Source organism: Pteropus alecto, unplaced genomic scaffold (genome assembly GCF_000325575.1).
Source record: "Pteropus alecto unplaced genomic scaffold, ASM32557v1 scaffold40, whole genome shotgun sequence".
Lineage (NCBI taxonomy): Eukaryota > Metazoa > Chordata > Mammalia > Chiroptera > Pteropodidae > Pteropus > Pteropus alecto.
This window is the reverse complement of record NW_006431919.1, coordinates 19,840,948-19,852,418: the sequence shown is the minus strand read 5'-3', so window position 1 is coordinate 19,852,418 and position 11,471 is coordinate 19,840,948.

The following is an 11,471-nucleotide window of genomic DNA, read 5'->3' as shown; positions in this document are numbered from 1 at the left end:
ATTCAGAAAAAGGCCTCCAGCTCTCTCCTCTCACCCAGTCCTTTTTTACTCTACGGTTCCGTTTGTCTTCCTGTGTCTCTGCTTTAACCCAGGACCAAGAAGTTCCCAAATCCAGGCCAGAGCACCTATCCAAGTGATTGCGCCTCCATTCCTTCCCCGGGGGAATCCTTCCGCAGGCATTTCAGACCGTCACGTTAGCATATTCATTAGGCCCAAATGACCTCCTGCTACAGGTAGTTACCATGTCCTTCTCTTGAGTGCTTTTGGGAGGGTCAGGTCAGGCGGGAAAGCACCTCGTAAACCTTCGGGACAGCTTCAGGGACCTCGCAGGACCCTTCCCGCTGGAATCATTGCAGTTTCTCGGCAGGAATGGCGCATTTCAGTGTCCACAGGGCCTGAGCTGACGTGGCCTCTGGAGAGGGGCCCACGGGCAGGGTGGCCAACTCTAAGTGGAGGCAGCTACTCCTGAAGCTGAGTCCGGGGACGCTTGCAAGGCCCAAGTGTGGGCTCAGTGTGGCCAGAGATGTTTCTAGAGACTCTGAAAAATGCAGATTTTTTTTCCACACAAAATCTCTAAAATGTTCAATATGGGCAGTTACAATTTTTTTCAAACTCTGTGTGCATCAGTCAAAACACTCTCCAGGCTGGCCTTGTTAAAGGCACTGGTGAGTGGCCGATGGTGAATGCTGTGCGACATTGACCATGGAAATGACCTGGGTTCTAAGCTGCCCAGTGCTCTTTGCTGCTCGCCTGCTCGGGGATGGACCAGGACTCCCGGCTTCCATGGAGAGGTCAAGGGGGTGTCTTCTGTCTATCTCCACCCACCGCAGGACCCAAGTTGAATGTGAAATTCAGAGTTGTGAAAAAACCCATTTTTGTCTCATTTCCCTGAGCTGTCCAGAAGAATTTTTGCCCAGGCAGGGAGAGACACTTGATAACTGCCTCTTACAAACAAGGACTGTCATGTTCCCCTCTTTGTCACCAGGATGGCATTTCTGGGTGCACATTGGAAGGCACCCCGACTGCTCCAAGAAACATCAAATGCTAATTGCACAGAGATGGTTTAGCCATCCCAAGAAAGGCCAGCCTCACGCAGCCCATGGATGGTGCACATGGTCCTTCTGAATGGGGGGAAGGTCCACGCAGTCCCACCCATAGGAGCCAGGGGCTGGGCCTGGGAGGGAAGTGTCCCTGTGGGTTGGGTCGGAAAGTCGTCATGCTCAGCTCTGCCCACCCACCCAGCGAGTGCGATCACGGCCGTGAGATCCAAAATAGATGTGCTTGGCAGAGGCTCTGAAGGCGCCGGAGTGGGATTCCACACGCCAGGCCGATGTCTGTGCGCAGTAAGGAGCCAGACACTCTGCCACCCCCGCCCTGCATGTACCAGGGACGGACCTCTTGAGGAGGTCCTGCTTTGTCTTTGCTTCTGACCTCAAGCAGGCGGCCGGATCAAGCAGTCCTGAGGAGATGACCCATTTCCCTAATATGAGAGTGTGCAATGCTGAGAGCAGCAATCCCAGGCACTTTAATTCCACTCCTCCCCCAGGCTTAACTTCATGGAGAGAACGAAGTCCAATTGTTACAAGGATGATGCAGCCAAGGGCAAAATAACTCTGGTTCTCTCTCTCTGTAGCTCCCCAAAGAGCTGAACATGTGTGTGTGCGCGTGTGCGCGCGCGCGCACACGCACACACACGCACACACACACATACACACCCCTTAAGTCACCGCAGTTGAATTTTAGAAACAGAATTGCGCAAAACAAATGAGGTTAATCACAGCAACATTTTTCATGATTTAGAAATTTGGTATCCAGCTGAGAGAAAGCGTCTCCCCTTGCCAATCCCAGTGCATGAAGCTGAACACAGACGTCCCGCCCACTTCATGTCCCCGGTCTAATCTACTCATGGGAAGTGGCCTCTGCCTCGGAGAAGGAAGAAGCGTACAAAGATTGTTGCCGAAGGCTCTTTCTGCAGATCCAAGGGCGACATTTGTCTGGTGTCACTTCGGGAGGGGAGCTGAGGGCGCGGTGTCTCTGTTCTCTCCTCGCCAGCAGAAACTCCAACACACACGAGCTGCTAACCCCGCACACGGCTTCTCAGGCTCAGCACCGTTGACATTTGGGCGGGATCATTCTTTATTGTGGTGGCCACCTGGGCATTGTAGGAGGTTTAATAGCATCCCTGGCCTCTGCCCACTAGATGCCCCTAGCACCCCTTTTCCCAGCTGTGACAACTACAAACATCTCCAGATGGGACGGCATCAGCTCTGGTTGAGAATCACAGCCCTGCTTAGACTCAGGTCTGCAGAAATTAAATACCTTGAAATAAATCAGACTGGGGCTTTTATAATGATAATAATAACACCATAGTCCCCTTCATCTGCATTCCATACGTTACAAGACCCCCAGTGGATGCCTGAAACCGTAAATAGTACTGAGCCCTATACACACAATGTTTGTTCTTATACATACCTTTTCACTGAAAGGAAGTACTTTACGGCTTCTCTTTGGCATATCTGAATTGCCTGCATCGCTACTCTTGTACTTTGGGGTCTTTATTAAATAAAATAAAGGTCCCTTGAACACAAGCACTGTGATATCTCAGCCGTCGATCTGATAACCGAGAGGGCTGCTAAGTGACTAATGGGCGGGCATACAAGATGAATGTGCTGGACAAAGGGATGATTCACATCCTGGGCGGGGCGGAGTGGGACAGCACCAGATTTCATCACGCTGCTCAGAATAGCACACGATTTAAAACTTATGAATTGTTTATTTCTGGAATTTTCCATTGAATATTTTCACACTGTGGTTGACTGTGGTAACCGAAATTGTGGAAAGTGAAACCATAGAATAGTAGAGACCACTGTAAAAATAAAGGAGGGGGCTGGGCTCGGCAGGGATCACTGTGTGCCACTGCAGGCGGGGCGGGTGGGCGCACGAGCTCCGGCGGGGCGGGGTCCCAGCCCCTCAGTGTCCACTCCTGTGTCGTCATCTCCATCCCAGTCGCTCGCCTCAAGGAAGGCCTTGGCTCCTCGTCACTCAGGACCCGGGCAGAGCCAGAAAAGACCTTCAGGACCAGTCTATAGGAACAGGGCACAGTTAGGCCTGGGAAGGCAAGTCACCCGATCGAGAGTTTGGGTCGCAGGGAGCTGTCTTCCAATTCCTGCGGGAGTCATGACCCCAGGGACGTTTACCTCAGGTTCGTCCTCTTCCTTTCCCCCGATGGCATGTTGGAGAAGACTTGACTTACGGACGCTCGTCTTCAGTGAAACTGCCCCTGTCCTGGTCTGTGATCATAGGTGATTTCCTGACAAGGTCGGCGTTCTTGCTGGGTAAACCCATCTGAGAGAGGACGGCTTGTGCTGGAAGCTGCCAGGGTCTGAAAGATACAGAGACCCTTAAGGATTATTTTTCTCTTTTGCCGTTAGCTTGAGATGTGGCCCGACCCAAATCAGTGCCTTGAGCCCTAATCTCTGCCATCTCCAACAAAGTTCCTTATAGACGGGGGTGTGTGTGTGTGTGTGTGTGTGTGTGTGAGATTTAGGTGAAAACCCCAAATCCCTTCACACCTGGTAGGATGGCTATAATTTTTAAATGGAAAAAAACAAAACAAAACAAAACAGGTATTAGGATGTGGGAAGAGGAACTCTCATGCATTGCCGATGGGAATGTAAAATGGTGCAGAGTGACAAAGAGTTTGGTGGTTCCTCAAAAAATTAAACACAGAGTTAGCACATGACCCAGCAATTCCACTTCTAGATATATATCCAAAAGGAGTGAAAACTCAAACACTTGTGCACAAGTGTTCGGAGCAGCATTAATCACAATAGTGTAACCTGAGGCACGCCCACCGTGACGTTCCAGGACCCTCCGCATTTGGGGGAGAGTAGACTGCCCTCTCTTTCGCAGCACTGATGTCCTCTGGGTCATCACCATGGCTGGGCTAAGAAGTAAGAAGCAAGGGCAAGTCTTTGTCCTGGAGCTCCCATGCGCTCTGCTACCACTTGGAACCTGAGCCCAAGAATCCAGGCTCTGGTGACGAGGGCGGCATCCTCAGAAACAGGTGCGGGAAGGAGGGGAGGAAAGCCTCACTTTCGGGGCCCGTCCACACGCATGGTGTGGGGACAGGAAATGCACTGTGGGTCACCATCCCGGGAGCTGACTTGCACGGGCACCCCGCCATGAAGGCCCCACAGACTCCGAATCCAGTCCAACACCAAGTCCGGAATCCATAACTTCTGGCTGGCAAAGGCATTCTCTGTTTAATCAAGAAGAGTGGGTCCCTGGACCTCGCTGCCACCATGCTGAGCTAATGCTTTGGAAATAGGTGTTAGGTTCGCAGCCGCTGGGGAGAGTGAGGAAAAGCTTTTCTGTGTTGTCATTGTGACTCTTTTCACAGGAAGACAGAAATAGCCCTACCGGGAAGGGTGTTCTGCCTGGGGATGGCAAGAGTCCCCCCAGGGAGTGGGTCTCGATGGGACCTTTTTGTGGAACTCGAAAGGACATGTCTAACTAAGAGGTCGGAGAACTTACAAATCCCTTGGGGTTTGGCTAGGGTGGTGTGAACTAACATGCATCCGTGGAGGCGGAATGATGCAGGTGTCCAGGATGAGGGTGGTGGCCTGGGAGAGCCACGTCCCCTCTCTGGAGCTGCTGCCAATAAGCCTTATGTGAAATGTTTCAAGTTTTTATATGGCGAAGGTATCAGGTGTAATATTTGTATTCCTCGGATCATTAAATCTTAATTTTTAAGAGTCCACTCTGTTGGAAACCATGGTTTTTCTCCTACAGCCCTTAGAAACGTCCTGATCGGCAGGTTATTGTGTTCTCAAATGTGTTCTCTCTTTCTCTGGGTTGTTTTCTTCACGGACCTTATAGCTTTGAAATTATCTTATGTATTAGTTTATTTTGGGGGGGCCGGGGGGGAGTCTGTCGCCACTCATTAGAATGGAATAATAATAACATCATATGGAACTTAATCTGATCTGTGCCAGGCATCATTTTAAGTAATTTGCATGTAAATTAATTCACTTAAACATCATAACAGACCCTAGGATGGACTGTGCTTTAATCTCCCCTTCTTGCAGATGAGAACGCTGAGGCCCAGAGAGAAGAATTGATTTGCTCAAGGTCACCGGGCCCAGAGTTCAACTCAGTCACGGACTCTGCCGTCTGGCTCTTAACCACGGCCATGCTGTCACTGAGACCCATGTGCTGGTCCTACAGAGCTTCGTGGTCTTTCAAAGTGAGTTTGGTGACTGCCCCGTGGGCATGTTGTACCCAGGAGGGAGGCAGGCAGTCGCGTCTGCGCATGCCGTGTCCACAGCTGCTCTCCCTAGCAGCTCGTCGCCAGGGTCTGGCCTGAAAGAGGGTCCTGAGCCCAACAGAAAGGGCCTGTTGGAGGTTCTCGGGCCCACCCTGGCCTCGGTCCTCTAGGTAGTCCCCACACTCAGGGACATGGCACCATCTCCCCCCAACCCCCGCCACGTTCCTGGCCGCACATACTTGGCCGTCAGTCTCCTCCTGGAGAGACGCAGTGGGAACCCCAGGCTTACCTTCAGGAGCTCTTGGGAGGGGCCCTACAGGTGTCCAGGAAACCAGATGCCCCCTCCTGTGGGTTTTCCCACTTTTATACAACCTCAGCCGATCCACATACAGACCCCGGGCCTTGCGTTCAGATGGGTCAGTGTCAGATGGGCCCACAGAATCTTCACTTCTTGCTATTTTTATCTTGAGAGAATACATATGATATTTGCAAATGAAACAGAGTAAGTGGCTAAATCGGGGGGAAATGCATGGCCAGATCGAATTCCTTATGGTTTAAGCAGAAAGTTTAAACTTCTCCTCAAGCCCAGAGCGAAGGGCTGCGCCCAGGACGTAGGGCGAGCCAGGCTGAGCGGCGGGCAGCAGTTGGGCGCAGAGAGGCCCTGACTGACATGCACTAACTTGCGCTTGCAGTGTGCAGACGGCGTTTGGGGAAGAAATTAATCCTGCACTATGCAGCTCATGCTTTGTTTTGAGTCAAATGAACAGGACCGGTGTTGACTGTGATGGCTGCAAGCAGAAAAGGGGCGGGGTTTTCTGGTTTGTTCCCTTTTTGTCAGCAGGGGGGGTCCCATCTCTCGAGACCCCCAGAGATGCCTGCCAGTGTCTGCCCCCGAAGCTACTCACTGACGCTCGGGTTGGCAGATTTCCAGTTTTCCGTTGAATTTTTGAAAGGAAATCTTAATTCTTTTTAGTTGAATGGGTTTTAATTTTTTTTTTCTTTTTGATTGTGTTAAAATATACAGACCATAAAATTTACCATCTTAACTATGTTTAAGGATACGGTTCACTGGTATTGAGCATATTCACAGTGTTGTGCCGCCGTGTTCATAACTCGTAAATCTGAAACTCTACACTTATTAAACAAATAACTCCCCCTCCCTCTCCCACCTTCCCCCAGCCCCTGGCAACCATCATTCTAGTTTCTGTCTCTAGGGCTTGACTACTCACTCTCAGCACCTCATGCAGGTAGAATCATACACTTGGTCTTTTTGTGACCGGCTCACTTAGCATAATGTCTTCAGGGTTCATCCACGTCATAGCATGTGTCAGAATGTCCTTGCTGTTTAAGCCAGAAGAATTATCCAGTGTACATATATACCACTCTTTGCTTATCCATTCATTCGATAGTGGACATTTGGGTTGCTTCCACATTTTAGCTATCGTGAATAATGCTGCTATAAGTGTACAACTATCTCTTTGAGAATCTGCTTTCAATTCTTGTGAGTATATACCCAGAAGTGGAAATGCTGGATCATATGGGAATTCTATTTTGAGTTTTTTGAGGAACATACTGTTTTGCACGGTGGCTACACCGTTTTATATTCCCAAAAAACAGTGTGGAAGGGTTCCAAGTTCTCCGCATCCTCGCCAGCACTTGCCATTTTCTGATTTTCTTTTAAAAACAGTAGCCATCTTAATGAGTGTGAAGTCATATCTCATTGTAGTTTTGGTTTGTAGCTCCCTAATGATTAGCGATGAACATCTTTTCGTGTGCTTATTGGCTATGCGTGTATCTTCTGCAGAGAAATATCTATTTTAGTCCTTTGCTTATTTTTAATCGGATCGTTTGGAGTTTTTTTTTTTTTTTCTGTTATTGAGCTGTAGGAGTTCTTTATATATTCTGGATATTAACCCACTATTAGGTACATGATTTACAAATATTTCCCCCATTCCATGGGTCACCTTTTCACTCTGTCGATGGTGTCCTTTGATGGACAAAAGTTTTTTAATTTCGAGGTATTCCAGTATATCCGTTTTCTCCTTTGTGGCCTGTGGTTTTGCTTAATTTTTAAAAAGCCATTTTCTTCCCCTCCCTCCTGGATGACAGCAGTAACTTCCTAGCTGGTCTCCATGCTTCCGCCCCTTCCCTGCCTCGTCTCCCAGGCTCTGTCACATGGCAGCTCACATGGCAGCCAGATGGCCTTTTAAAAACAGAAGCCTTGGAACGAAGTTCTGATTCATGCTACACCATGGAAACAGCATGAAAACATTATGTTGAGCAAAAAAGGACAAATAGTGTATGATTCCATTTATACGAAATACCTAGAATAGAGGAATTCATGACAGGAATAGATGGGTTATTGTTTAATGGGTTCTATTGTTTGGTAGATAGTGGCGACAGTTATACAGTAATGTGAATATAATGAATGACACTGAATTTTACACTTAAAGATGGCTAGAGTGACCAGTTTTATGTTATATGTATTTTACCACACTTTAAAAAATTAATAATGTACCAAACTCCTTGGATTGTAAACTTTATATGGATGAGGTGTATGGTACATGAATTATAACTCGATAAAGCTGAATTTGTTTTTGTTTTTGTTTTTATAAAAAGAAGCTTTGCCTGAGATCAACGCCCTCCTGGGGTGAAATCCGAAGCTGACCAGGTCCTTGGTGATCTGCTACCCCCCGTACCCCCCAACCCTTTTCCCCTACTCCTCACTTACTCCTCAAACCTCTTGGACCTCTTCGCTGTTTCTTGTGTACCCAGGACTCTTGCACTCAGGGGCTTTGCATGTGCTGTCCCCTCTACCTGGAGCGCTTCCCCAGGTGTCCCTATGACCCATCATGAGTGTAATGGCTTTACTGAGTTCTCTGGATCCTTCTGGAAAATTCTTGAACTTGAGGTGGGTCTTGGGACGCCCTGGTTTTGAATCTATTCTTGCAAACGTTTGGCAGCTTGCCTAGGTGTCTGCGTAACTCAGTGTCTGCTCCCTTCTGCCTGTCTGTTGTGTCCGCCGATGGTTCCAGTCTTCCCCCAAACCTAGCTATTTAAGCTCCTGCTCTATCTCATAGGGTTCTTGGGGATCCTGTGGGAGGCAGCCAGGGTGCGCCTTCCCTGGCTGGCTTGAGATTCGAGGACAAAATCTGGATGCATCGAAATGCTCGGCTGGCCAGGCCACGCCTTAAAGTTGTGGAAGACTAAAAGCAGGCCACACGTCCCAAGGGAGGAGGATGGCACAATACATGACGGTGCATCTACCAGAGGGGACGTTACGCAGCTCTTAAAAATAACAGCCACGAGGACTGCGAGAGTATATTAAAAACGTCCACGGTATTTGAAGTAAAACAAGCAGAATCCCAAACCGTATCTGTGCTAAGTAGAACTATGTAAAATTACACCTGCTAGTGACCGAAGAGTGGACAGACCGCGGGAAAGTGTAGAGATGCTGCGGACTTCTCTTTGTCTGGTCGTGTGTTGAAGGCAGTGCAGCTGACAGAGGTCGAGAGAGGAGGAAAGGACAGGGCCCTACGAGGCGGCAGGCGGCGAGTGCGCCTCATGCTCTGCAGGAAGGGCGGGGGTGGGGGCACTCGGTTTTTTGCAGCGCTGTGCTCGCAGAGGCCTGGGCACCTCTGAGGGGGCTATGCCCATCTGAGTGCAGGCCCTCAGAGCTCACGGCTGCCGCCTGCACCTACCTGTGTTTCCCCCAGCGTGAAACATATCTTACCTAATTTCGAGACAAGTGGGTATTCTTTGTCATCGTTGGGTTTTATTGTGGTGCAATATACCTAACGCAAAATTTACCGTTTTAGCCACTTATTACACGTACGTTCAGCGACACTAAGTGCCTTCACCTGGTTGTGCAACCATCACCGTCGCACATCTCCAGAACTTTCCATCTTCCCCAGACTGAAACTCTGCACCCATTAAACACTGACTCCCGTCTCTCCTTCCCCAGACCTGGCACCCCCTGTTCTCCTTCCTGTCTCTAAGAACTGGACAACTCTAGGGACCTTGTCTAAGTGGAATCATACGATAGTTGCCCTGTGTATCCATGGCAACCAGGGTCGTTGCTCGGCTGGACCAGTCATCAAACCAGGCTCCCGGGCGCCACCTGGTGGCCTTTCTGGTAGCACAGTATGCGAGAGGTCTCCACCTATGAGTCGCAGGGGTTGCTGCCCTTAGGGCAATGGCGATTCATTTCAGAAACTGCTTTCACTAAGCCTTGGCTGCAGCCGCTGAGGGTTTGCTGGGCATCATCTCCGAGGACCCCGCAGGCTCTGGGCATTTCCGAATGTATCTTCACGGGGACCCCCGGAGCTCGCTGTTACAAATCAGTTGGAAACCCCAAGAGAGGACAGGGCTTAAAGCATGCCTGTTTGGACTTCTATATACCATATGCCCATCATTTTATATGTTTCATGTATTTGTTTTACTCTAAAAGTAACATAAATTAATAGAAAGGGTGGGAAAACATACAACCAGAGCTAACACTTGGGTCTTTACTCTCCAGTATTCCCCTCTCCATTCATTTTTGAGAGGTTGGTTTCTTATAAAATTTGATAGTCACAGCCTCTCTGGAGACAGAGAGACCTGGGTTAAGTCCAGCTGCTTTGCTTAATTGCCATCTCAGGCACACAAATGAATTTCTCTGTGCCTCATCTTCTAACCTGTAAAATGAGAATATTGACTGCACCTACCTCACAGGGTCCTTGGGAAATGTCAGCGATCTACTGCCTGTAAAACTCATAGCTGAATGCATAGTAAGCAAGAACCTCAGCCTTTGCTCAAATTACAGAAAAGTATAACATGGTATAATTAACAATATTTTGCAATCCACTTTTTTTCACTTATACGCCATGAGCATTTTTCCCACAGAAAGGGAAAACTTAGTTTTTCCCTTATTATATAGAGAAAACCCCGGTTTTCTGCGTCTTTTACCTGTGATCTTCACTCACAGAAAACACTTGACTTCTGGCAGTTCTGGTCACCAAATGCGTGGAGGTTTTTCCCCAAAGCAAGCAATTTTCTGTGATGCCAGCACGATGTCCTACATTTTAACTCAATTCTAACACTATCTAGCTGGAAGTCGTGTCGGATCCCACAGTTTAAGGGCTCAGTCTCTCAAGACTGTCCCCCCCCACACACACACACACGCTGAGGGTGCCAGTTACAAACCCAGCTTATCACCTGCGCTTCTGAGCAGCCAGCTAGAGATCAGAGGTTCCAACGACCTGCTCCGTGGGTTCCATTAATTTGTGAGAGTGCCTCACAGAATTCAGGGGGACACTTACTTATGCTAACTGGTTTATTATGTAATAAAGGGTACGATAATAGATACAGACGAACAGCTGGGCGCAGAGATGCATAGGGCAAGGTCTGGGAGGGACCCAAACGCGAGATTCTGTTCCCGTGGAGCTGGGGTGCGTCCCCTCCCGGTGTGGATGTGTTCAGCAGCCTGGAAGCTCTCGGAACCCCCTGCTATTGGGATTTCTTGGAGGCTTCTTCACGTAGTCATGACCAGTCATTGACTACATTTCTAGCCCTTTTGTCCTCTCTGGAGGATGGGGGGTTGGGGCTGAAAATTCCAAGCTTCTATCACGGCTTGGTCTTCCCGGTGACGAGCCCCATCCAGGAGCCCAGCAAGGGTCACCTTTTTAGAGCACGAGATGCTCCTAGTGCTCCTACCCCTGAGGAGGTTACAAGGGTTTTAGCTCTGTGCCAGGAAGCAGGGCAGAAACCAATAAATATTTTCTATTCTCTCACACCTTATATCCTTAATATTATCTAAGAAAGTGATTCTTGATGATCACATGACATTTCCACATACAGGTGTATCCAGGGAGTCATTTAGCCATCTCTCCTCCTCTGACTTGAGGGGTTCCTGACTGTCCCCTGTCGCACACACTGTGGTGGAGGGAACTGCTGTGAGTTGCTTCCCTTATTGGTGGTTCATTCAGTCTGTGTTCAGGGCGACCTGCCCCCCGCTCCCCAGGTTCAGACGAGCATTCTCCTAAATGTGCTTAGTTCCCTGCGGCTCCGTATTTTTAACTGAATTCTTTAATCCGTCTGGACTGTACTCTGATATCATAAAGTGAGAGCTAAGAAGTCTAATTCTTATTTCACAGTAACCTAGCCGGTCTCCCCGGCATCATCTTTTGCAGCGGCCAGTCTCTCCTCATTGATTCGCTAGACC